Source organism: Mobula birostris, chromosome 2 (assembly GCF_030028105.1).
Source record: "Mobula birostris isolate sMobBir1 chromosome 2, sMobBir1.hap1, whole genome shotgun sequence".
Classification (NCBI taxonomy): Eukaryota; Metazoa; Chordata; class Chondrichthyes; order Myliobatiformes; family Myliobatidae; genus Mobula; species Mobula birostris.
Window position 1 is genome coordinate 30216100 of NC_092371.1, and position 27597 is coordinate 30243696.

The window sequence follows — 27597 nt, forward strand, 5'->3', positions numbered from 1 at the left end:
ATTGTGTATATTTAAAGCAGGGTTTGATAGATTCTTGATTAGTCATGGCATCAAAGGTTATAGGCGGGGTAAGTACAAGAATAGTGTTGAGAGGGAAAATAAATCAGCCATGATGGAATGACAGTTGGCTCGTTGGGCCAAAAGGCCTAATTCTTCTCCAATGTCTTAGGTCTTTAATCTTAAATTTTAATTTCTAGAGACCACAATCAACAATAATTTACTCTAGCAATAAAATACTCCAAATGATAGCCATCAGCTCAGTGGAGCTGCTGTCAAACTAGCAATCATGGTGCACCCATGTTACAAAGGAATAGCCCTTTACTGAATACCAGCATATATAGAGGAGAAATCTAAAAGTCTGAAATTACCTCTCTCTCCATGAAATAGTCAATAACAACCAATATTGATGTACTGTGAGGCAACAGGATGTTTATTTAAATAGGAATACAGCAATAATTTCACTATGGAAATAACAATAGCTTTTCAAAGACTCCCACTATGCATCAGTACCTACAGGCACTTACACAAGATCAAAGCTGCATGTCTGTTTTTATTGAGAGATTCACAAGCAGATCTGTGTGCATTTTCTGCAGTAAAGTGCCTGTGAGCATATTAACTAGGTAATTTCTTCAACTCAGTGCGGACAGTACTGGCTGAACTGAATTCATTGCGCCTTCTGTGTATTGCATGAGATTTGCTGCAGAGACAGGTGTACTCAGTCTAATAGGTTGCTGCCAGTGTTGGTTAATTTTACCAGCCTGTATTCTTTTCATTCTTTTTCTCTGTCTTCCCATCTGAGGTTACTGTGCAGTGGTCTCCTGTAGAGGTTACCATTGGGACCATGGCACGTTCTGATACACATACATCAATAAACTGGACTTAATTCCAAGCTTACCAGTTGGGAAGCTGAATAAAAAATGAGGAAGATAGCAGCAGAAACAGGCAGGCTATTGGGCAGGTGAAACATAATTCAAAAAAAAGTGCAAAGTGATTCACTTAAAAAGAATGGGAAGAGGCACAATGAACAATTCAGAGTGGATTAGTGAGCAGTGAGATCTGGAGATTAAAGGTAACAAGGCAGGTCACCTCTAAGCTTGTGGAATTGATTCTATAGCCTATGGACTCACTTTCAGAACTTTCTTTTTACTATTTATGTATTATTATTATCTTTTAATTTGCACAGTTTGTCTTCTTTGGCACATTGATTATTTGTCCATCTTTGTGTGTAGTTTTTCATTGATTCTATTGTATTTCTTTGTTCTATTGTGAATATTTGCAAGAAAATACATTTCAGGGTAGTATATGGTGAGATAAACGTGCTTTGTTAATAACTTTAGTTTGAACTTTGAAGTTGCGAACTTAAGTGCAAGCCTATGGCTGAGGAGCAAAGTTGGTCATTTACTCCTTCAAGCCTGTACCAACATCTATTGAGATCATTGCTATCTGACTGTAGCCTCAGCTTCACATTCCTGTCTACCTCCAGGAACCTTTCACCTTTAATATAGAAAAAAACTATCTATCTATGTCTCTCATCCTAGATCCCCCCCCCCCCCCCACCCCACTATTGGATTGATCCTTTCTATGTCTACTCTATTTAGGCCTTTCAATATTTGCTAGGCTTTAATGAGATCTCCCCTCATTCTTCTGAACTCCAGCTAGTATAAGACCAGCACAACCAAATACTCCTTATACGTTAACCCTTCTATTCACAGGGTCATTCCCGTAAACCTCCTCTGGACCCTTGCCAACATCAACACATTGGGTATACAAATATCCAATAACTCTGTTCCCACTGAACTTTAAGGAAGACAGTTGAAAAGACTCACTACCCTCAGAGAGAAATATGCTCATCTCATGCGGGCAACAGTTGACTACCTATTTAGTAACAATGATTCTTGATCAGGATTCTTTCACAAGAGGAGCTATCTCCACATTCACTAGATTAAGGCTTTCCAGCTTCTTAACATTTTGCATTCAAATCACATCTCAATTTGTGACCCTAGCAGGTAATTTGTACAATCTTTTCTCATGAGAAGGCTTGCCCACTCCAAGTTATCAGTCCAGTAAAACCTCTCTGAAATGTTTCCAATATATTTACATCTTGTCTTAAGTAGGGAGATCAATATTCAAATTCCCCTAACAATGTTTCCAATGTGTTGATATCTTGTTGTAAGTAAGGAGATCAATACTCAGTTCCCCAGCAACAAATAACAATATTCTGTTAGTTTTCTCAACAATTCACTTTAGCTGCACACTGGCAGAATCAGAAACAGGTTTATTATCACTGACATATGTTGTGACATCTGTGGTTTTAATGGCAACAGTACAATGTTAGACATAAAAATCACTATAATCATCAAAAATAAATAGTGCAAAAGAGAAATTATGTGGCAGTGTTCATGGGCTCATGGAACATTCAGAAATCTGATGGTGGAGGGGAAGAAGCTGTTCCTAAAATATTGAGTGCAGAGTTCGAAAATCATGCACTAGGGTACCTAGGTCCCTCTGTATTAGGCTTCTGTAGTTCTGTGGTGCCTTACCATTTGATTTCTAAGTAAATTGATCGTTTTTCTGGTCAAAGTGGCTACTTTCACCTCTTTCCACATTACACTCCATTTGGACAATCTTTGCCCCCTGACTTAACACATCTATATTCTTTTGTGGCCACCTTCTGTCCTCTTTGCAACTTACTTTCCTGCCCATCTTTATGTCTTCAGCAGATTTACCAACCATATCTTCAGCCCCACTGTTCAGGTTATTTGTATAAATACTTTAAAACGTTGAGCTCTGATCTCTGCAGAATATCTTCTTGTTAGGTCTTGAAATCTCTGTATAACAGTTCCCCTGTGTTCATTTGTTACTACTTAGAGTCATAGAATTGTATAAAGTCATTGATTTGTACAGTATGGAAAAAGATATTTTGGTCCAATCATGTCCAAGATGTATAGTCAAGCTAATCACATTTCCTTCCAAACTTTTGGCATCCAGATATTTATCAACATACTTTTTAAATGTACCTAATGCACCTGCCTCACCTACTGGTAATTGGTTCTATATATCTACTACCCACTGTATAAAAAAGTTGCCTCTCAGGTTCTTATTAAACCTTTTAATAGTTCAGTAGTACCATTTAATAACAGAGAAATGTAAGCAATATACATTCTGAAAGTCTTGTTCTTTGCAGACACCCAGGGAAACAGAAGAATGCCCCAAAGAATGAGTGATAGTTAAAATGTTAGAACACTGAAGTCCCCCCTACTCCCCCCTCCTATGCACAAGCAGCAGCAAAGCAAGGACCCCCACCCCCACAAAAAAGCATCAGCATCCTCCACCCACCAAGCATGCAATAGTAAAGCCCCGAAGAAAGACCATGATCTGCAGTACAACAAAAACTGATCGTTCACCCGACAGTTTGACATGCCACAGGCTCCCTCTCTCCCTAATAAAAGGAGAAAGGGGTGTCTTATTTCACATCAAGACGGGAGACATAACAAAACAACTCGCTGATTTACGGTCTTAAAATTCTGTCGCGCCGCTTTTTTACAAGTTCTCTGACTGGAGAATCGACAACAAACTCTCCTCCACAAATGAGAGAGAGGGAGAAAGGGAGGGAGAGGGGGAGAGAGAGCGAGAGAGAGAGAGAGGAAGTGGGAAAGTGAGAGCGGGAAGAGAGAGAGGAGAGAGAGAGAGAATGAAAGTGAGAGTGAGAGAGAGAAAAAGAGAGCAAGAGAGCGTGATTCACTAACTACAGCACCTCTGACAGATAATCCTCTGGTCCCGATGTTCCATTTTCTCCCCCAACACTTCTGCTGACAGCACTGCCTTAGAATCAACCAATCCGCAGGGCCGTGAAACCTCGGAACCCCGAAGGCATGCTTGCCTTCTAGGCTTCTAATCTTAAAAGTATGTCCTGTAGTTTTCAATTCTCTATTCCTGAAGAAAAGACTACTCACTAAATCTGTGCCTCTCGTGATCTTGTATACTTTTATGGGATAGCCCCTCAGTCTTCTACACTCTAAGGAGTAATGGTTCAGCCTGTCTAAACTATCCTTCTAGCTCAGTCCCTCATGTCCTGGCAAACATTTGTTTTTGCATTCTTTCCAATTTAATCACTTCTTTCCTATCACAGGGGTGACTAAAACTGAACACAACACTCCAAGTGGTCTCACCAACACCTTGTGCCATCACAACATAACCTCTCAAATTCTATATCCAACACCCTGACTGATCAAAGCCAGAATGTCAAAAGCCTCCTTCACCACCCTGACTACCTGTGACTCCACTTGAAGGGAATCATACACCTGCACTCCATGCTCCCTCTGTTCTACACATTCACCCACAGTCTTCCATGCAATGCCAAGTTCAAAACTGAACTGTCCTTCCAAAATGTGACACTTCGCAGGTATCTGAATTAAATTCTATTAGCTGTTCCTCAGCTGATCAAAGACTCTGCTACAAATTTTGATCCTCGTCTTCACTGTCTACAACTTCACCTGTTTTGGCGTCATCGTCGAAATAACTGCACTAGAATGATCAAACATAATTTTTCTTTAACAAAGCTAGCATAATTTTTACCTTACTTTTTCTTTAGTGTCCTAAATATTACCTAGTACTACCTTAATGTAGTGTGTAATCATCCAATCGGCCACTTCCTCTGGTAACTGGTTCCATATATCTGTCTCCTGTTGTATAAAAAAGTTGCCCCTCAGGTTATTATTAAACCTTTCATCTCTAATCTGTATGATCTGTAGGAACACTATGCAAGACAAAGGATGTTGCTTTGAAGGGTCTTGGCCCAAAACGTCAAATTTTTATTCATTTGCATAGATGCTGCCTGACTTGCTGAGTTCCTTCTGCATTTTGTGAGTGTTATTATCTAAGACAAGCTTTTCACTGTATCTTGGTACGAGTGAAAATAATAAACCAATACCAATAACAATAATTTTTATTTTTTGATTTAGAAATACAGTAAGGAACAGACCCTTCCAGTCTTTTGAACCACACCACCCAATAACTCCCGATTTAACCCTAACCTAATCACGGGCTAATTGCAGTGACCAATTAACTCCTAATACACACTGTTGGATGAAACTGGAACACCTAGAGAAAACCCACGCATTCCATGCGGAGGATGTACACACTCCTTACAGAGGACGCCGGGATTGAACTCCAAACTCCGATGCCCGAGCTGTAATAGCGTCACGCTAATTGCTGTGCTACCGTGATGCCCACATTAATCTTCACATTAACCTCTGTCACTTCGTTCCCAATTCAGGAGGACCTGCACAAGCCGTTTTCTAATTCGAACTTTTTTATTTCTCTCTGCTTCAGAAAGTTGCCTTTCATTGAGTCGGGCAGAAGAAAAAGGTCAGAATACCTGACCCATAGAAAAGTACAGCACAGTACAGGCCCTCTGGCACTTGAGAATACTCTGTCGGTCGTCATAAAGGGCAGTGAGTGAACATCAGTAACGAGGAACCAGTGAAATAAAAATGATTGCAGCCGAAAAGGTAAGAGTGTATTGCGTTTATTATCCATGACACTGCTCCAGCATTTATTTTCTTTTCACTATCAGATCCCACCTGGTAGGGCAGATGGAAGGAAGGTGTTTGACGAAGTGGTCTCCTAATTGCATCTGGTTTCACCGATCAAGAATCGACTTTATTTCCCACAAATGTTTACATGTATTAAAAATTTGTTGTGGTGTGTTAGCAGAACATGCAAACAAAAAACCACATTCAACATTATAAACAATAAAGAATTATATAAAAAATAAACTTAGAGAACAAAATGTGCATAACTACATCTGTAAACAGCATTATAAAAATGGTTTAAAGTGTTTACAGTGCAGTGCAGTAATTGAGGTAATAGATGGAAGGGGTAGAGTGGGGCTAAATAGAGTGGTTGATCAGATAAACTGCCTGGGGGAAGAAATTTTTTAAAAGTCAATGTAGAAGAGGTCACAATGGGAGCACCATCTGGATCAATGAATTTTCTAAAGTCCAATAGAAATAGGACAAACAGAGTAAATTGTAGAGTGCTGCCGAATGTTGGTGACCTTGGGGTTCAAGTCCATGGTCAACTGAAAGTGGCCAATGCAGGTAGATAGGATGGAGAAAAAGGTACTTGCATACTTGCCATCTTACGTAGCGGCCAAGAATATAGAAGTTGGGACACAATGTCGCACTCTTTTTCCCCTGACCTGGAACATTTAATGGTTAAGTACCGACCGTTCTACTTCCAATCCTGACCGCGGTTTACATTCCGCTAAAGGCCGGTGGTAAGCAGGAACTCGAGCTATTGAATGCAGGGATTAGCAAGCAAGCAACAGCCTACCCTGACTTCTTACATATCATTGTCGGGGACTTCAGTCAGGCTGATTTGAAGAAATCTTTGCCCCAGTTATCATCAACATATCACCTGCAGCACAAGGGGCCCCAGTGCACTGGAACACAGGTATGATATGATTAGAATGCCTAATCATAGCATACTGTTTTATCCCTGGACTGCATTTCAGGAAATCAGAACATCTGGTTCTCCTCTTACCTGCATACAGGTAGAGGCTAAAGAAAAACACTCCAGATGTAATGACAACAAGGAGGTGGCAGCAGAGGCAGAGGAGCAGTTATGGGATTGCTTAGAGTCAGTGGACCGGGCTGTTCAAAGCCTCATGAGAGGATCTGAATGAATAAGCCACGGTTATCTTGGACTTTATAAACATATTTGTAAATGAGTGTTGTAGTGTATGGACCTATTTCTTTTAGAGCTATGAACACCCCCCACCGCACTATGTATTGATCTGTTGTCAGCTCATGTGCATTGTTCTTACAATCATTGCAAAGTGAATACACTGGTTAAAGCCATCACCCGCCCACGCGCTCTTATTTAATATATATGTAGTTGTGCACAGACACAACAAATTGCTGACAAGTATGAACCTGAATGTCAGCGAACATCATGAACTGCACCAACAGTTACAGCACTGAACAGTGAGAGTTAAATAGCACGAGAAGGCTATTACAGACGCTAACACAAATGCCTAGCGGAGAAATACCAGCTGAACTTAAAGAGAAGATAATGTGGCAATGGCTTCAGTTGGGAAAGCTGATGAATTTGGTAGCACTAATGAAGGCTGGGAGTTGTATATTGAGAGGGTTGAACACTAGCAACGTGGAGGAGCAAAAGAAAGCCCATTAGCTTAATGGGCTCAAGAACATACAGTCTCTTATGCAACTTAGTAAATGCAGCAAAGCCAGCAAGCAAGACGTTTGATGAAATTATTACAATTTTGCAAAATAACTTGAGCCCTAAACAGCTGGTAATAGCTGAGAGATTTAGATTTTACAAAAGGAACCAGTCAAAAGATGAAAGCCTTTCTGAATACATTGCAGAACTATACAAACTTTCCCAGTAATGTGACTTTAGAGATGGACTTTCTGATGCATTACGGGACAGGCTTGTATGTGATATGCATGGTCAAAGCACTCAAACGAGGCTACTGGTAGAAAGAGACCTAACCTTAGAACGGGCATTGACTATTGCATTATTGTTAGAGACTGCAGCAAAGGATGCAGCAGAACTATAGAAAAGGAAGTTAGAATGTGAAATACACAAAATGTCACTGAATGGTGCAAAAAGCCAAAGATGTTATTGGTTTGGCAAATTCTTCCATGATGCAAATGACTGCTGGTTCTAAGAAAAAGTCTGCAGAAAATGTCACTGAGAAGATCACATAGAGAGAGTGTGCAAGGTAGACAAAAACCACAAACGAGTCAAAAGTCTCAAACACAAAACTAAGCAAATGCATTAAGTTACCGAATGTAAAACAGAATCAGACAACCTAGGGCCTGACAAAGGTGAACTATCACGCCTAGAGCTTCATAGTATAACTGAAGCAGAGCACAAAATCATCTGGATCACAATAGATGCGTCTGGTGTAAAACTGTAAATGGAGCGGGATACAGTGTCAGCTTTGCCTATAATTTCTGAGGCTGACTACAACAGATTGTTTTATAAGAAGCCATTAGAGAAGACCTTAGTGAACCTAAAGACCTACATAGGCAAAAAAGTGTACTCCAAAGGCAAACTGAAAGTAAATGTGACGTATGGAGGCCAAACACAGAAGTTGGAGCTTCATGTGTTGAAAAGTGGAGGGCCAGCACTTTTCGGACATGAACAGTTGAGAAAAATCTATCTAGACAGGCACTCAATCAAAGCTCCCTGTGCGGTATCAACAAGCAACTGCAGCCCAAATGGAGCATGAACCAGGGCAGTCACAGCTGCTTAATGAAAATGAGAAGGTGTTTGAGAAACTAATAGGTATGCTGTTTGGAATGCCAACAAGTTCAAAATGCACCCCCATAGGCAGCGATATACCCATGGGAGAGGCCATCATCACCATAGCAAAGAGTACATATTGACTTTGCTGGGTCATTCATGAACTCCATGTTTCTGATTGCTGTGAATGCTCATTCGAAGTGGCCAGAGGTTATACCAATTAAGTCAACCACCTCAGCTCTGCCCTAAGGCTCATCTTCACCAGAAGTGGCTTCCCAGGACAAAATTGTGAGTGGCAATGTGCTACAATGCACATCAGAAGAATTCTGACTGTTCATGAAGAAAAATGGTGTCACACATTTCAAGTCAGCTCCTCACCACTCAGCAATGAATGGCTTAGCTGAAGTCCATTAAAGCAATGGACAGGGAGGACATTCCTCTACAGCACAAGGAGGTGAACAACTTCCTTTTTGTGTATCGGAACGCCATTCACGTGATGACAAATCAAACTCCTGCACTGCTGTTCATGAACAGGAATCTGAGATCATAGACCTCCTGAAACCAGGCCTCCAATGGGAAGTTTAGAATAAGCAGTTCAGTCAGTTGCCAAGTGAAGCAGCAAGGAATTTTGAGATTGGACAGGCAGTCCTAGCAAGTGATTGCCAAGAAGATAAGTGGCCACCTGGGAGGATAGCCACAAGATCTGAGCCACTGATGTACACAGTGGATGTTGGAGATCAGACATGGCGACGTCATGTGGTTCAGATACTGGATGCTCAACCAAAGAACACACCTGAGTTGACTGCATCCAACAAGACAGACACATTAGAGTCACCGGACTTACCTCTCAGTGATGATCATGTCACTGACAGAAATGTGACACCAGAAACCAAGAACGTTGTCTTAAACAAGACACCGTCCAAACCTTATGCCATTCTACAGGTCCAGAGGCGTGATGAGAATATTATTGTTGACAAGACACCTGCCGAACCTGATACCACTCTACAGGTCCAGAGGCGCTATCCTGAAAGAAACAGAGTGCCACCCAAAAGACAGAACCTGTAGAACTGTGAAGTTATGGACTGTTATTATGAAAGCATGTTTATTGGAATATGGGTTTATGAAGGGGAGATTGAATGCTTTGTACATATACAGTTAATGTGGCATTAATCTAAAGGGGGAGGAAGTGTGATGTATGGACCTATTTCTTTTGGAGCAATGACCTCCCCCCCCCCCACACTTAGCACTACAAATTAATTTGTTGTCTGCGCATGCGCTGTTGTCAATGCATGTGCTGTTTTATAGCATGTGCATTGTGAGTACACCAGTTAAAGCCACACCCCACATGCATGCTTTTATTTAATTGATATGTAGTTGTGCACTGTCTCAAGTGTGTCCCCAAAAAATCATTCAGAGTCTTTCCCAACCGGAAGCCCTAGATGAATCAGGAGATCCACAATCCGCTGAGGGCCAGATCAGTGCTGTTCATGTCTAGTGACCAAGTAAAATACAAGAGGTCCAGATAAGGCCTCTGGAAAGCCATCTCACATGCGAATCGGCAATTCTGGACAAAACCTGAATCACTGAATGATGCTCAACCAAGTGAAACCAAGCGATGTAATTGACAAAAAAGTTTTACTCCCAGATGAGCTCAATGCCTTTTACTCACACTTTGACATCAAACCATGGAGGCATCTTCATGAACTCCTACCGTTCCGACAACCCTGTGATTTCAGTCTCTCAGGCTCTCTCACCTTATCTCTTTACCTGCCCATCACCTCCCTCTGGTGCTCCTCTATAGCCTACTGTCCTCTCCTATCAGATTCCCCCTTCTCCAGCCCTGTATCTCTTTCACTCATCAGCTTCCCAGCTCTTAACTTCAACCATCCATCCCTCCTCTTCCTCCCACCCCCCACCGAGTTTCACCTGTCTTCTTCCCCTCCCCCCCACCTTCTTGCTCTGACTCCTCACCTTTCTTCATCCGGTCCTGATGAAGGATCTCAGCCTGAAACAGCGACTGTACTCTTCTCCATGGATGCTGCCTAGCCTACTGAGTTCCTGCAACATTTTGCGTGTGTTGTTTAAAATTATGCCCCTTTGTATTAGCCATAATGTACATGCTGCGTAGCATAAATACACATTATTATTTGTAAATTTTGGAAGAAATGCACTTTATCAGCTCAGGCTAAGGTGATGAATAAGATTTTGAAATGTCAGGAATCATCTACCACTGAGATGAAACTTTATCTGACATTTCTAATATGAGGTTTCCACTTGAATAGCCAAGGTGTCCAGGGTCACATTATACCAATTCCAACATGTGCCCTTATCAACACTGTCCATTTAGAATCTGATATTGCCCATTACTCTCCATCTACAGTATGTTTGCTCAAACTGAAAATGATTCTTTTGGACTAGCCAAGGAATCAAACTATTTCACTGACTTGTTCCATCTGAATTTTATTCTGATTTCTACCAGTTCTCGTGTTACAATGGAAATTGAGTCTCAAATTTTACATTACAAGTGTTTTCATTAGCTGAATTGTAATGGTTTGAGTAACACAAATCAAGAACGTGTAGATTATTGATTTGCCAGTGATTCCTCACTCAATATCAGAACCCAAATGTACCACTAATTCTTTCATGGCATTTCGCCAATCTTTCAAGCTAACGTAGAGCCTTAAGAACTCACAATTATATATCTGGATCAAGCAATCGCTGAACTTATAATGGATCATTGTCATAATAATAATAGTATCAAAGAAAGCATAATGTAACATTAATATAAAATAAAATAGAATCTGATGTAGTGTTGGCGATCAGCCAAGTGACACCTGCTGCATAACTGCTTAAAATGATTTCTCTAATCCCTCATGCAATTTATATCATTTAGATAATTGCATAAAATTTTAATTATCCAAAAGCAAACCGAGGTAGGAAAAACATTTGTTGCTAGATATTTTGCCATTCTGCGTGGGATTAATTCCTGAATCGTGATTTACAGCAAGGCTAAGGAAATAATTTGGCTTGTTTTTGGACAATGAAGTTTCACTAGTATGTGGAATATTAGAATTAAAAAAATGTCCATTTTAGTGCAAAGGAAACAAAGTGGTTATAATGTTGATAATAAACACGGGAGATTACAGATGCTGGAAATCTAGAGCAATGCACACAAAATGCTGAAAGGATTCTCTTTTTCCATTCCCTATTCCGACTCACATCTCACTCGTTCTCTGAGGAACAACATTGACTTCACAGGAAAGAGACAGCCAGGAGTGAGGTTTGCCATCGAATCAAAAGGTGCAGCAAAATAAAACAAGGGATTAAACTGAATTAAAGAAAAAATAATGGGAGATTTTGAAACCAGAGATGGCAAATTGTGATTCATTGTGAGAAAGAAAATAATGCATAGAAGTCAGAAGTTTCATAGATTAATCAGATTAATTGAAACTAGAAATGAAGAACGCTAAACGATGAGGAGTAAGAGTCACTTCTGGGATATTTATTCCAAAATGGTCTGCAGATCACTTCTGAAAAGGCTTTTGTAGTTTCTGTCAGGCCTGCTATTAAGTACTAAGGAACTTCCCAAAGCAGTTGCCACCTGGGTCATGGAACCTGTTGATTCCTGATGAGATCATATTTGTGACATTGTGTACTTCCCACTGTGAAGTTAACCATCAAGCAACAGAAAGAAAATGTCACTACAAATGCATTGTGACATTTTATTTTATTAAAGATGTTCACTGGTTCTTCACAAAGCTAGGGAAAGGTAAGAACTATCATACTCACAGTAGGTATGTAATTATTTCATGCTCTTTCACCATGACACTTCTCCATGTGTTATTTAACTTGTAGGTGGAGATAAGAGGTGTGGCACAGTAATACAAGTTTCAGTGTCCAGACTTACACACTCCAGCCTTGGGGATTTTCAACACGGTTAGAAAAGATGGTTTCCAAGGAGTGATAGAATGCTTCTGCAGAGAGGAAATGAACAGTCAGTGTTTTGGGTGATGAGACCTGATGAAGAGTCTTGACCCGAAACGTTGACTGATCATTCCCCTGCATAGATGCCACGTGACCTGCCGAGCTCCTTCAGCATTTTGTGCATGTTTCCAAAGCTGGTACTTGTGCTTCCTACACTGTACAGGTCTCTCATCAAAGGCAACATGGCGACACCCAAAAACGGTCACTGACGCTGCTGAAGAGTCCGCTCCCAAAACCCACCTCTTAAGTAATTGAACACAAATCCTTTTGGGTTTAATGTGAATACTCTGCTGCTCAGATGGGTGACAGGATACCAGCCATATGTTGAAAGTCATGTTTCCTGCTTTATTCCTGACATTACACTGAGAAAAGTAGAATAGAAAGCTGTACTTCACTTGGAGATTGAGGAGATATTTTGTATGTCAACAAAGACTCTTGCAAATTTCTACATACGTGTGGTGGGGAGCATTCTGATTGGTTGCATCACAGACTGGTATGGAGTCTTCAATGAGCAGGATCAAAAGAGGCTGCAGATTCTTGTAGACTCAGCTATCTCCATCATAGGCACAACCATCTCAACCATCAAGGACATCTTCAAAAAGCAGCGTCTCAGGAAGGTAGCATCCAACATTATGGACTCTCACCATTGGGGACATGCCCTCTTGTTATTGCTACCATTGGGAAGGAGGTACAGGAGTTGGAAGACCCACACTCAATGTTTTAGGGACAGCTTCTTCCCTTTCACCGTCAGATTTCTGAACAATACTTCAACCCATGAATACTACCATGTTATTCATTTATTTATTTATTTTCGAACTTGTAGTAATTTTTATGTCTTTGCATTGTACTGATGCCAGAAAAAATTAAATTTCTTGTCATTTTAACATAGAACGTAGAACATAGAATAGTACAACACATTACAGGCCCTTTGGCCCACAATGTTGTGATGACCCTTAAACCCTGCCTCCCATATAACCCCCACCTTAAATTCCTCCGTATACCTGTCTAGCAGTCTCTTAAACTTCACGAGTGTATCTGCCTCCACCACTGACTCAGGCAGTGCATTCCAAGCACCAACCGCTCTCTGAGTAAAAAACCTTCCTCTAATATCTCCCTTGAACTTCCCACCCCTTAGCTTAAAGCCATGTCCTCTTGTATTGAGCAGTGGTGCCCTGGGGAAGAGGCGCTGGCTGCCTACTCTATCTATTCCTCTTATTATCTTGTACACCTCTATCACATCTCCTATCATCCTCCTTCATCCTCCTATTATTTTCAATGATAATAAACTTGATTCTGATTGTCACTCTAATACAAGCAGAAGTTTCACTTACAATCAATGAGAGAAATGTTTGAATAGTTTATAATTGTCACTTTAACTGACATGGAGTTACAGCCACATAATCATTGACAAGCACCTACTCACGGAAGGACTGGTTACAATGGATTTAGAAGTGGGAAGATGGGCAGCAGCTGTGTTATCTACCTGACCTATTGACACTGCCTCTAATGATCTCAGACCTTTGACGTTTATACTACTTATCACATGTACATTGAAATATAACGTGAACTGTGTTGTTTGCGTTAGCAACCAACACTCCAAGGCATATGTTGGGGGCAACTCGCAAGCATTGCCACACATTCAGGCAGCAACATGGCATGCCCACAATGCTTGGCAGAACAACACAGAACACAACAAAACAGATCGCAACAAGAAACAAAACGACATCAGCAAAACTAGCCCTTTTTCCCCCCTCTCACTCACCCACCCATCCACAGACATGGACAGTCTTCCAGCTCCAGCACAGGCCTCCAGCCTCCAGTCTCAAAGCCTCGGCCATCATTAATTATGGTATCAATTGTTCCTGCAAATTTCTCATTTGTTAACTACCATAAATTAAATCAACTATTTTTCCTGTTGTTTGGTAAGTAGTGTAGTTGAAGCTGATTGGGAATTTTCTCAATGTTCTCAACAGCCAAAATTTTCCAAAGTGCCATTTGTACAGATTCTGCCACAATAACGCAAGGCATTGTGATTATAAAGATAGATCTTATTTACAAAAGCACAATAAATACATTGCTGATGATTTTCAAAAGCAGTGTTTCATTTTTAATTGATTGTATGGGCTTGTGAAATACCGCAAATTACATCTCATTCACAATAAACTTGCATGAGGGTTAGCTGAGAGTAGATAGTTCAGTTTTTACTGTTGTTACGAATTAGTTCCCAGAAGACACAAGTTTGACTCTTTCTGCTGCTGTTATTTAAAGAAAACATAAAAAAATGACAAATATCTCATTATGAGGAAAAGAGTGCAATGGTCAACAGATAGGTGCAAATCAACTTTTCTGCCTCTGGTTAAAACAGCCAGCTGGTATGTCTCAAACAACGCAGTTGTACTTCAAAATTCAAAGTAAATTTATTATCGAAGTACATATATATCACCATTTATAACCCTGACATTCATTTTCTTGCGGGCATACTTGATAAATCGAATAACTGTAATAGAATCAGTGAAAGAGTGCACTAACTGGGCATACAACCAGTGTGCAAAAGACAACAAACTCTGCAAATACAAAAGAAAGAAATAAAAACAATAATAATAGTAATGAATAAATAAATAAACAATAAACAATAAATATGAAGAACATGAGATGACGAGTCTGTGAAAGTAAGTCCATACGTTGTGGGAACAGTTTGGTGATGGGGTAAGTAAAACTGAGTGAAGTTATCCCATTTGGTTCAAGAGACAGATGGTTGAGGGGTATAACGTACAACTGTTCTGGAGGCTCTTGTACCTTCTTCTTGATGGCAGCAGTGAGAAAACAGCATGTCCTGGGTGGTGGGGGTCCCTGATGATGGATGCTGCTTTCCTACAACAAAGTTTCATGTAGATGTGCTCAATGGTGGTGGGGCTTTATCCATGATAATAACAGATGGACACATCTTACTTAGTCATAGTCAGAATCAAACTATTACTACGCTCCCTTTAGAGTGATTTACTCAGTTTAAGTAATAGTGTTTTGTTGTATGCTTACAGGGAAAAAAAATCAATTTTGAGAAATGCTGAAAAATGACATTCTTGGACTAAAACATGTTTCAATTAATTTGTTTTCTCAGTTACTTTGTATGTTCAGTTCATTCAATTTGCTTTTGAAATTGTTGCCCACACCATTCTCTTCCAAGTCATCTTCAAAACTGTACTACTGATCTCTGGTCAGAACTGGTTAATCTGATAAATGTTTTTCATAGAAACCATTCTTCATCATAATTTTATGGTAATGTAACTTTAGAAGATAATTTGCACATTGATTTATTTTGCAATGTAAATACATGTAAATACCAGAAGGTCTGTAATGAATTTATGCTCCACAGAAGCTGAGGAGACAATGTACATTAAGATTTCAAATTGATTCCTTTCGCCTTTATCAAGTACCTTTGCCCCATGTGCCGCACCAGCCAAGATCTTCTGGTGACCAGCCATTTTCACTTCTTATTCCCACGCTGACATATCTGTCTGTTATCTCCTCTACTGCCATATTGAGGCTAGACACAAAGTAGAGGAACAACACCTCAAATTCAGCCTCAGTAGTCTCCAACCTGACAACATCAACATTGATTTCTCTAATTTCCAGTAGCCATTCCCATCTGTCGCTTTTATTTTCCTTATTCCGCCAGCTCCATCAGTTCACCTCCTTCCCCCTCCCCCCACCTTCCTCTCGATTTGCTCATTAACCACACATTCCTCCCACCAGTTCTCCTCCTGGTCTCCTCCTTTTTATTTCATAGTCTACCGTCCTCTTCTATCAGATGCATCTTCCCATTGTTACTTCCTCCTATCACTCTCAGCTTATAGCATCAATTCCAATCCCCCATCCCCCATCTACCATATAAACATCCTCACATGGATCCACCTATCACCTGCCATCTCTTGCTCCAACCCTCGTATACTGGTTATCTCCCCTCGACCTTTCAGTCCAGATGAAGGGTCTTGACCTGAAAACATCATGTGCCCATTTCCCTTCATAGATGTTGCCTGGCCCACTGAGTTCCTTTTGTTTGTTGCTATGGGTTCATTTTATCACCGCTTTGTGAAAACCTTAAATTCTGGACTGTAAAATGATTTGATTTCGGGGTCAAAACCTGAAACATAGTAGTCAATGTACATTGAATTTTGCTTCCAAAATTTTGTTCTATTATGGAAAAAAGGAGCAAATTATAAATTATGTGCACTATTATCTTGTGTGTTTACCACATGGAATGATAGACAATTGTCTACCTGACTTAATTTGAATCATTCTCAGTTCTTTTTTGAACTGAGACTCAATCATACTCCTGGTTTAAATAGTCAATTAAAGAGTATTATGCTGTACATTTTTAATGAAAATTGAGCATTTCTTCTAAAAAGTATGCCAATATAAGATAACATTGCTGGTCAAAAAAATAATTCAATCAGATTAGTCAAGGTAAGTCAAATGGAGCTGAGTTTATTGTCATGAGCACAACTATAATGAGGTACAGATACACTGAAGAACTTGCTTGCAGCAACATCATAGCCATGTAGGTACAGATAACACACAGAGTATAAATTATACATAAATGACAATATACAGTGAGGAGAGAGAGAGAGAGAGAGAAAGACAGTATGAAAAAAAGACATTAATGAAAAAGGCATTATCAGAGACAAGTCCAAAGTAGTGCAAGTGCTGCAAAACTGAGATGGGATTAGGATTAGGCAGGATGGTTGTGAGTGAATAACAACCATTCTGGATTAAACCTGTATTTTCTTGCTGATTAGATTTGATCTCAACCTGAAATAGTTATTCAGTTACACCATTTCTCGTCAGTTTGCTGAAAAGGAGTGTAATCCTGAGGTTCGGCCAGCATACGTTTGTCTAGGGTAAGACAGCCTCTGGCCCAGCCAAACTGAGAAATCTCGTTTCTGTGGATGCTGCGTGATGCCCAGTTACAAATCTAAACTGCAAAATATCGGACAGTACACCGTATGCAATTAAATGATTGAACTTTGTAAATCTTAATCTGACTATAGGGTTAGTAAAGAAAGTAAAAAGAAAAAGAGCCCATTTTACTGAACCAGTCTAAAGTGCACTTTGGAGCTCACAGAATTGTCCAGTTGTCCCCCATCAACCTCCTCTGAGCGTTGCTGACCGTCGGACCCTCACTCCGAGTCCACTCTGTCCGACAGTCTACCAACTCTTCCCATTTGCGTCTTCTCTCTTCTTCTCTCACCAACAAAAGACCAGAGAATCCCTACTCCCAGACCCACAAGAAAGAACAACATGCTTCTCATTGGCTAGCATACATTCCAAAGCCCCTGTTATCTCTAACCATAACTCAAACATTACTGCTACAGAGAAACTATTACCTAGCAGTGAAACATCACAGAGAGGCCATTACATTAGCAGTGAAACCTTACAGTGCATTACAGGAGTCAAACATAAGCAGTGACCCTGACATTGAAGGCTATTCAATATACTTTTGCTGCAAAAGTACTTGTATCTGGATAGTGTCAGGAAATGTAGAGGAGGCTTGACCTAAATGCAGAGCAGCAGAGATGATTTAGCAGTGAGCAATAACTTTAATAATAAACAGCACAATAACAAGACATGAGGGCCAGAATACAAGAGAGAACAGATATTTAACACAACAAGGCAACAAAGTAACTGAAGGTTAGGAGCAACTGGTTGAGGCTGGGTGATTCAATAGGTGAAAAAGTGCTGTGGATGAGAGCTGGGTTTAAATAGGCTGAAGGTGATGAGATGGAAAAAAGTTGTGGTGGCTCCTGCTAGCTGGGAGGTGCCCGACTGACAGAATTCCACCCTCCCCCCATGGCTGACACCCAACACCCCAGGGTGATCTGGATTCTGCATGGGTCAAATGGAACTCTTCAACGATTGATGGATCCAAGTTGAAACTAGATGGCACACCGGGCCTCTTCTCCAGGCTGTACTCTTCTCAGTCAACCAGACACTGCACACCCCATCCACAATGACATGAATCCATCAGCTGGTGAACTGTTTACGCTGGATCACTTCCCACTTTCCTCAGTTCCAGAGGCTCAGGCTCAGGTAGATTGGGTGGTCCATGGACAACAAGATTGAGACAGGATACATGGAAGGCAGGTGTGTTCCTGAGGGACAGCGGCAGTTGGAGACAATAAGTGACTGGATTGATGCAATGGCTAATCTTGAAGGTACCCATGAACTGGGGTGAGAACTTGTGGGGGTCGGCGTGCAGGGGCAGATCTTGAGTGGATGGCTAGACACAGTCCCCAGGTCAAAGTATTCTGGCTGGGCACCAACAGCAGTTAGCGTGAAGGAGGTAGGTATGGTTGTCAGCTAGGATGCCCCTCCATGCCCTCTTGCAGGCATTCTGGCAGCCACAAACCAGAACCCTTGCAGATGGGTCCTCTACCCTTGACTCCTTCACGGGGAACTACGGGGGTCGGTAGCCATGAAGCACTTCAAATAGCGATGTACTTGTAACAGCGGAGGGGTGTAGATTGTGGGATAATTCGGCCCAGAGCAGATTGTTCTTCCATGGAAGGGTTAAAGGCAGTGGGGCTTTGCAGAAACTTCTCCATTTGCTGATTGGGTCTTTCGGACTGACCGTCGGTCTGCAGATGACAGCCAGAAAACAAACCCACTGAGGGGCAGAAGATGGAGCAGAAGGATTGCAGGAAGTGGGAGACACATTGTGGGCCCTGGTCTGACACAAAGTCCTGAGGGAAGTCGTGGATGTGAACCGCATTTTGGAGCACCGTATCCGTTGTCTCAATGGCTGATGGAAGTTTGCGGAGGGCAATGAGGGCAATGCCTTGGAGAAACTGGTCCACCACTATCATGATCACTGTGGCCCCTCTGGAAGGTGGCAAACGCATGATAAAATCCATGCTGATGTGGAACCAAGGGCTTTGAGGGACCAGTAGGGGAACACAGGAGCCTAGAGGGCTGCTGGTTTGAGCAACTGGACTAAGCTCACTGAGGGCAGGCTGTGATGAACTGACATACACCTGCGATAATGGCCACCAGAACTGGCATTGCATAAAATCCAAAGTCTGTTGTGTTCTGGACAGCCAGGGATGGGTGAGGAGTGGACCCACTGCAGTGCCTTGGAGACCACGACCACCGGCACATGTGGTCATCAGATGTGTTGGCTGGAGCGGGCTCGTGCTGCAGGGTCTGGCGGAGCAGGTTCGCAAGGTCCCAGACCATCGGGGTGAGGATGGAATGATGGGCTGTGGGTCGAACTCCATTTCCGCCGGGTGAAGCTGTTGTGACAGGGCACCTGCCTTATAGTTCTTGGAGTCATGTCAGTAGGAGATGGTGAAATTGAATTGCTCGAAGAAGAGGGCCCAGCAAGCCCGGAGTGGGTTGAGTTGGCGGGTCTTTTGTATGGATATGAGGTTCTGCTGGTCAGTCCAGATCAGGAAGGGCTTGGAGTTTCCCATCAGTTAACATCTCGATTCCTCCAAGGCCTGTTTAATGACAAGGATGGACTGAGGAGGATCTCAGCCTGAAATGTCAATTATACTCTTTTCCATAGATGCTGCCTGGCCTACTAAGTTCCTCCAGCATTTTATGAGCATTGCTGGGGAGAGCCTACTAAATGGAAGGTCCTTATTTCTACCTGGTGCTGCTATTTTCCAGGGTGCATTTGACGCATTGGTGAGTGGCTGCTCCACAGTAAGCACACTAATTATTTCTTGTTACTTCTGGATCATTTTCTCAAGTTGACAACAACATCCTTTAGATAAGCAAGCTCTGTTGTGTCAATCACAGGTTCACTCATCCTGTCAGGAGATGCAGAGGAACCTTGACCCTGAAGCAGAGCAGCAGAGATGATTTCGCAGAAAACGATAATTACTAATAAACTGCAAAATAACAAGCCACAAAACAAGAGAGAATGGATATGTAGCACAACAAGGCAACTAGGTTACTGAAAATTAGGAGCATTTGGTTGAGGCTGGTTGGTTTGATGGGTGATCAAAGGCTGTGGGTGAGAGCTGGGTTTAAATAGGCTGGAAATGATGAGTTGGAAACAAGTGGCAGGTGACTTCTGTTAGCTGGGTGGAAACAGGGACATGCTTGTCTGGGCAGGCCTGATAGATATAAGGCTCTCCTGCAACATTCTTCGGAACTATCATGATTTTCTGAAACCCACCGTCTGCTAAATTTGAGAAAATTATTGAAGAATAGATGGATCCTCGGAAACCACAGGATAAAGTACAAATGGTTAGATCTTTTCAAAGTCTACAACATTAAATATTCACAACAGCTGAACTGATGAATCATAATCTCCTCTGAGGAATTCAAATTCAAACTGAAAAATAATTGAAAGCAATTTATCGCACTGAATGTATTGATAGCAATTCTGCAAACTGAGTAGGTGTGGCCTTTTGGATACCCAATGGGTTTTTTTTCTTGCTATGTTTTTACTATTTAAAATCTTCTGGTTTTGAGTGGATTTCATTAAAATTTTCAGATTCAGATCCTTTAAAGTCTTTGCCTACGACCAGGTCATCATTTCAAGTAGTCATAATTACACCATCTTCCAGATGTTGCTGCCCATCACTAATCAATCACGCAGGTGTTGCTGTCCACTTGTTGCCATTGTCCTTAGGGGTAAAGGTCAGAGGTGTGAGAGACACTGTCAGAGTAGCTCTGCTGAGTTATGGAATTAAGTGAATTAAGCAGATATTAATTCAAATGAGAACTATTCTTCAGTTCTTAATGTAAATTGCAAGCAGAAATCTGTCTGAAGTTGCAATGACAGCTTTGCTAAAAAACGGTATTATCAAACAGAGTGCAGGCTACAGGCCCCCAACAGGGGGCTAGCTACTAAAAGATATAGTTTTGGAGAGTGAAATGACTATTCTCACATGCATTAGCCAAACATTAGATAATGGGCTTCTGTTAGCTGGCCTGCATCAAATCAGGCAACTATGGGTGAAGTTATTTGTAGCATTGTAAACAAATTCAAGGAAGCTTGTAGACCAGACTGATGTTATCACTTGGCACATAAAACATGATCATTGGCATAGCTGACCTATGAATAGCTGGGATATGACTCCACCAATAGGGTCTTCAACTAAATGTCTGTTGTGATGAATAAAGACATTCAGATCCACCAAATTCTGCATTCTCTCTGATGACTTAATCACAGTCACAAAAGAGTATAATGGCAAGAAGAGGCCATTCTCAGGTTAGAGGAGCAGCATCAGATATTCGCTCTGGCTAGCCTTCAATCTGGCAGCATGAACAACAACTTCTCTAACTTTTGGTAATTTCGTCCCCCCCCAGCCTTCTCTCTTTTTCCATTCCCCATTCTGGCTCCCCTTTTACCCCTTCTCTTCTTCTTAACTGTCTATCACCTCCCTCTAATGCCCATCGCTTGGACCACTCTCCTCTCCTATCAGATTCCTTTTTCTTCAGCCCTTTACCTCTTCCACCTATCACCACCCAGCCTCCCACTTCATCCTCCCTTCCTCCCACTCACCAACCTTGCCCCTCATCCGGCTTCCCCTATCACTTTCTAGCATGTTCTCCTTCCCCTCTCCCCTACCTTCTTCATCTTCCCTCCTTTCCAGTGCTGACAAAGGGTCTTGTCTTGAAACACTGACTCTTTATTTCTTTACATATATGCCACTTGGCTGCTGAGTTTGGGTGGATAACGACAGTCTGTGTGGGAGATAATGCAAGCTAAGTTTCAGTTGTTGTTTGGGATGCTGGCAAATTGGCTTGATCTTTTTAGGCCATGTTGCTAGCCGGAGAAACATGATGTGGATAGCTTACAAAACTTCCAGATATACTTCTGAACTATACTCCCTGCAATCTGTCACCTGTCATTTCCCTTAAAGTAACATACTTTTAAACCGGCTTAATGAGCTAGTGTTTTCATGATCTTTTAGAGTCATAGAATTTTAGAAAACTAAAGAACAGGAACAGGCTCTCTGGTCTAATTAGTCCATGCTGAACCATTTAAGCTGCCTACTCCCATCGACCTGCATTGGGACCATAGTCCACCATACCTCTACTATTCATGTACCTATCCAAACTTCTCTTAAATGTTGAAATTGAGCTTGCATGCACCACTTGCACTGGCAGCTCGTTCCACACTCTCACAATCCTCTGAGTGAAGAAGTTTCCCCTTATGTTTCCCTTAAACTTTTCAACTTTCACCTTTAATCCATGACCCCTATTTGGAACCTCAGTGGAAAAAGATTGTATTTACCTATCTACAGCAAACCTCCATCAAATCTCCTCTCAATCTTCTAAGTCCCAAGGGATAAAGTTCTAACCTATTCAATCTTTCCATATAACTCAGGTCCTCCAGAACTGGTGTGAGGGTATCCTGAAGTACCCCTATGAACTGTGTTTTTGAAAAGAGAGAGAGAGAGAGAGTAATTTAACACCAGCTTGTGTGAAAAGAGAGAGAGAGACGAAGATTAACGGTTGGACTGTCACTTTAAGAACTGGAAGTAACTTTGGATGTCTACTGAGTTTGGAGTTGGAGACAGCACCGAGCAGCTCGAAAGTTCTTATGGTGACTGGAGGCCGTGTTATTTAATGGACACTTGATGTTATGATTTCCGGCAGGTTGTTGACAGATTTCTTCAAGGACAGTTCGCCTGCCTGTGCACTTCTCCACAGAGAGGAAGGAGGAGTTATTTGAATGACAGTTGATGCTCAGTACGGTGAGATAAATAGGAGGTCAGATGATACACAACTCAGGCACATGATCTGGACACTGAATGAGCATTGTGCCCGCAGAAAAAGTGGGTTTTGGAGGATCGATCAGGCAGATCGATCCAATCGCTCTTGCAGTGGAAGGAGGAAAAGGGGTTGATTGGTGGGGAGTTGCCTATGTGTCCACCCTCACCTGGGTGATAGCTCCACCACAGAAAACCGGTCCCTTTTATTAAAGTCACAGTCAGTGACTTGTAAAGGATGCCGGAGGACGACGAGAAGATCGACGGCATCAGCTCACCTGAAGACTCAAACCTCTCCCTCTCTCTCTCCATCACTACTCAACTAAATGCCATGAACTGAACTGAGCTGAACTTTACTCATCATTGCAAGACTGTATCTTTTTACCCCTAGACTTAAAGAAGTTTGGTTTTTCATACATATATATTCCACACTTACTTTAATGTAATCATTGCTAACCTGTTTGATTTATCTACATTTATATTACTGTATTGCGTAGTTACTAATAAATATTATTAGTTTATAGCAATACTGGAATACAAAGTGTTTTCCATCTCTGCTGGTTCTTTATTCCCGTCACAGGGTATGTGACACCGGCAACATCCATATAAATTTTCTCTGTACTTTTTCAAACTTATTTACTTCTTTACTCTAGGTAGGTGAGCAACACTGCATATGATACTCCAAATTAGGCCTTGCCATTGTCTTATACAACTTCAGCATAACATCCCACAAACTCAATATATTGATTTATGAAGGCCAAAATGCCAAAAGCTTTCTTTATGACTCTATCTAACTGTGATGCTACTTTTAATGAATTATGGACCTGCAATCCCAGATGCCTTTGTTCTATTGCACTGCCCAGAGCCCTACCATTCACTGTGTAAGATCTACCCTGGTTGGTCCTACCGAAAAGCCACACCTCAAATTAGTCTGCATTAAATTCCATCTGCCATTTTTCAGTCTATTTTTCCAGCTGGTCCAGATCTCACTGCAAGCCATGATAGTCTTCTTCACTGTCCATTACACTCCCAATCTTGGTGTCATCTGCAAACTTGCTGATCCAATTGATCACATTGTCATTCAGATCATTGATATATATGACAAACAACAATGAACCCAGCACCAATCCCTGTGGCACTCCATTAGTCACAGGCCTCCACTCGCAGGCAACCATCTACTAGCATTCTCTGGTTTCTTCCACAAAGCAAATGTCTAATCTAATTCACTGCCTCATCTTGAATGCCGAGTGACTAAACCTTCTTCACCAATATCCCATGTGGGACCTTGTCAAATGCCTTGCTAAAGTCCACATAGACAACATCCACTGCCTTGCTTTCATCAACTTTCCTGGTAACTTCCTCGAAAACACTATTAGATCGGTTAGACATGACCTATCACGCACAAAGCCATGCTGACTATTCTTAATCAGTCCATGTCTATCTATATACTCATATATCCAGTCCCTTAGAATACATTCCAATAACTTTCCCACTAGTGATGTCAGGCTCACTGGCCTATAATTTCCTAGTTTATTTTTAGAGCCTTTCTTAAACAGCAAAACAACATTGGCTATCCTCTAGTTCTCTGGTACCTTACCTCTCGCTAAGGATGATTTAAATATCTCTGCTAGGGCCCTGGTAATTTCTGCACTTAACTTTCACAGAGTCCAAGGGAACACCTTGTTAGGCACTGGGGATTTATCTACCCTAATTTGCCTCAGGACAGCAAACACCTCCTCCTTTGTAATCAGTATAGGGTACATGAAGTCAAAGTGCTTTGCCTCACTTCTATAGACTGTGTCTATCTCCTAGGTAAATACCGATACAAATATTCCATTTAAAATCTCCCCCATCTCTTTTGGTTCCACACAGGGATTGCCAGAGGACCAACTTTGGATTGCCAGAGGATTACAAATACCTGGGGATACGAATTGACAATAAACTGGACTGGTCAAAGAACACTGAGGCCGTCTACAAGAAGGGTCGGAGCCGTCTCTATTTCCTGAAAAGACTGAGGTCCTTTAACATCTGCCAGACGATACTGAGGATGTTCTACGAGTCTGTGGTGTCTAGTGCAATCATGTTTGCTGTTGTGTGCTGGGGCAGCAGGCTGAGGGTAGCAGACACCAACAGAATCAACAAACTCATTCGTAAGGCCAGTGATGTTGTGGGGATGGAACTGGACTCTCTGACGGTGGTGTCTGAAAAGAGGATGCTGTCCAAGTTGCATGCCATCTTGGACAATGTCTCCCATCCACTACATAATGTACTGGTTGGGCACAGGAGTACATTCAGCCAGAGACTCATTCCACCGAGATGCAACACACAGCGTCATAGGAAGTCATTCCTGCCTGTGGCCATCAAACTTTACAAATCCTCCCTTGGAGGGTCAGACACCCTGAGCCAATAGGCTGGTCCTGGAAATTTCCTGGCATAATTTACATATTACTATTTAATTATTTATGGTTTGATTACTATTTAATTATTTATGGTGCAACTGTAACAAGACCAATTTCCCCCGGGATCAATAAAGTATGACTATGACTATGACTATGACAATGACTTTGTCCCCTGCAATCCCTTTGCTCTTAACATATCTGTCAAAGCCCTTTGGATTCTCCTTCACCTTGTCTGAAAGGACAACTTCATGCCTCCTCTTTGCCCTCCTGATTTCTTTCTTAAGTGTTCTCTTGCATTTCTTATACTCCAGAAGCACCTCATTTGTCCTCTCTGCCTTTACCTGCTGTGCACCTCCTTTTTGTTTCTTAACCAGGCCTCAATATCTCTTAAAAACCAAGGCTCCCTAAACCTGTTATCTTTACCTTTCATTCTGACAGGCACATACAAGCTTTTTACTCTCAAAATTTCACTTTTGAAGGCCTCCCACTTTCCAAGTATACCTTTGCCAGAAAACAGCCTGTCTCAATCCACACTTGTCAGATCCTTTCAGATACTATCAAAATTGGCCTTTCTCCAGTTTAGAATCTCAAGCTGTCGACCAGACCTATCGTTTTCCATATTTACTTTGAAAGTAATGACATTATGATCGCTAAATGCAAAGTGAGCCCTACACAAACTTCTGTCACCTGCCCTGTTTCATTCCTTAATAGCAGATCAAGTATCTCTCATTGTGACTTCTATATACTGATTAAAGAAACTTTCCTGAACACATTTGAAAAACTCTATCCCATCTGTGTTAGACCCAGTCAATATGTGGAAAGTTTAGATCATCTACTATAACAACTTTATGTTTCTTGCAACAGTGTGCAACCTCTCTGCAAATTTGTTCATCTAAATCCTGTCGGCTGTTGTTTGTAATATAGCTCCATTAGCGTGGCCATACCTTTCTTATTTCTCAGTTCTATCCATAACACCTCACGAGATGAGTTGTAATCAAGTCTCACTATTGGCTACAATATCATCATTCCAGGTGTTGATGCATGCCCTAAGCTCATCTGCCTCATTTGTTTTGCTACTTCTTGCATTGAAATATATGCAACACAGGACATTAACCACATCATGCTCAACCTTTTGATTCCTGACTTTGGCTGCGTGCTTAGCAGTATCTGTCTCCAGAAACTGTCCTCTAGCTGTTTTGACACTCTGGTTCACATCCCCTTTAAATCTAGTTTAACTCCCACTGTGCAGTCGAGCAAACCCTCCAGTTCAGGTGCAAACCATCTCTTCTGTATAAGTCCAACATTCTCTGGAAGAGAGCCCAATGAACGAAAAATCTGAAGCCCTCTCTCCTACACCAACTGCTTAGCCATGTGTTAAACTGTATAATCTTCCCATTTCTGGCTTTCTAGAATGTGGTACAGGGAGCAATCCTGAGATCACAACCCTGGAGGTCCTGCCCTTTAAGTGAGCACCTAGCTCCCTGAACTCACTTTACAGAACCTCGTCACTCTTCCTACCCATGTTATTGGCACCTACATGGACCATGAGAACTGGCTGTTCACCCTTCCACTTAGGAGTGCTGAGAATTCGATCTGAGATGTCCTGGACCATGGCACTCGGGAGGCAACATGCCATCTGGGAATCGTGTTCTCATCCACAGAACCTCCTTTCTGTTCACCTATCTAATGAATTCCCTATCATCGCATCTTGCCTCTTCTCCCTCCTTCCCTCTGAGCCGCAGAGTCATATTCAGTGTCAGAGAACTGACTTCTGTGACTTTCCTCTCCTCAGTCATCTCCCAGTATCCAAAGTGGTATACCTGATGTTGAGGAGGATGATACAGGGGTACTCTACTATGGCTGTTTAACCCCTTTCACCCTCCTGATTATCACCCAGTTTCTTGTGTTTTGCACCTTGGGTGTAACTTCCTCTCTATACTTCCTATCTATCAGGGATGCTGGATATCTCCCTACCTTCCCATATCCCTCAAGAGGAGCATTCCACTATTCTGCCTGGGATCTCAACTATTCTAAATGGGAAAATATAAAGAAGAAAGAACAATAAAATGTGTGGGGGGGTAGGGGAAAACTCTCCTTACAGCTTTTTAGCCTTCTGCTACTCAATCCTCTCCTCACTGAAGCCTCAAAGAGTTAAAGCCTAAGAAATCTCCACTCTAACCTTGACCACTCCAATGACGGCCGCTCCA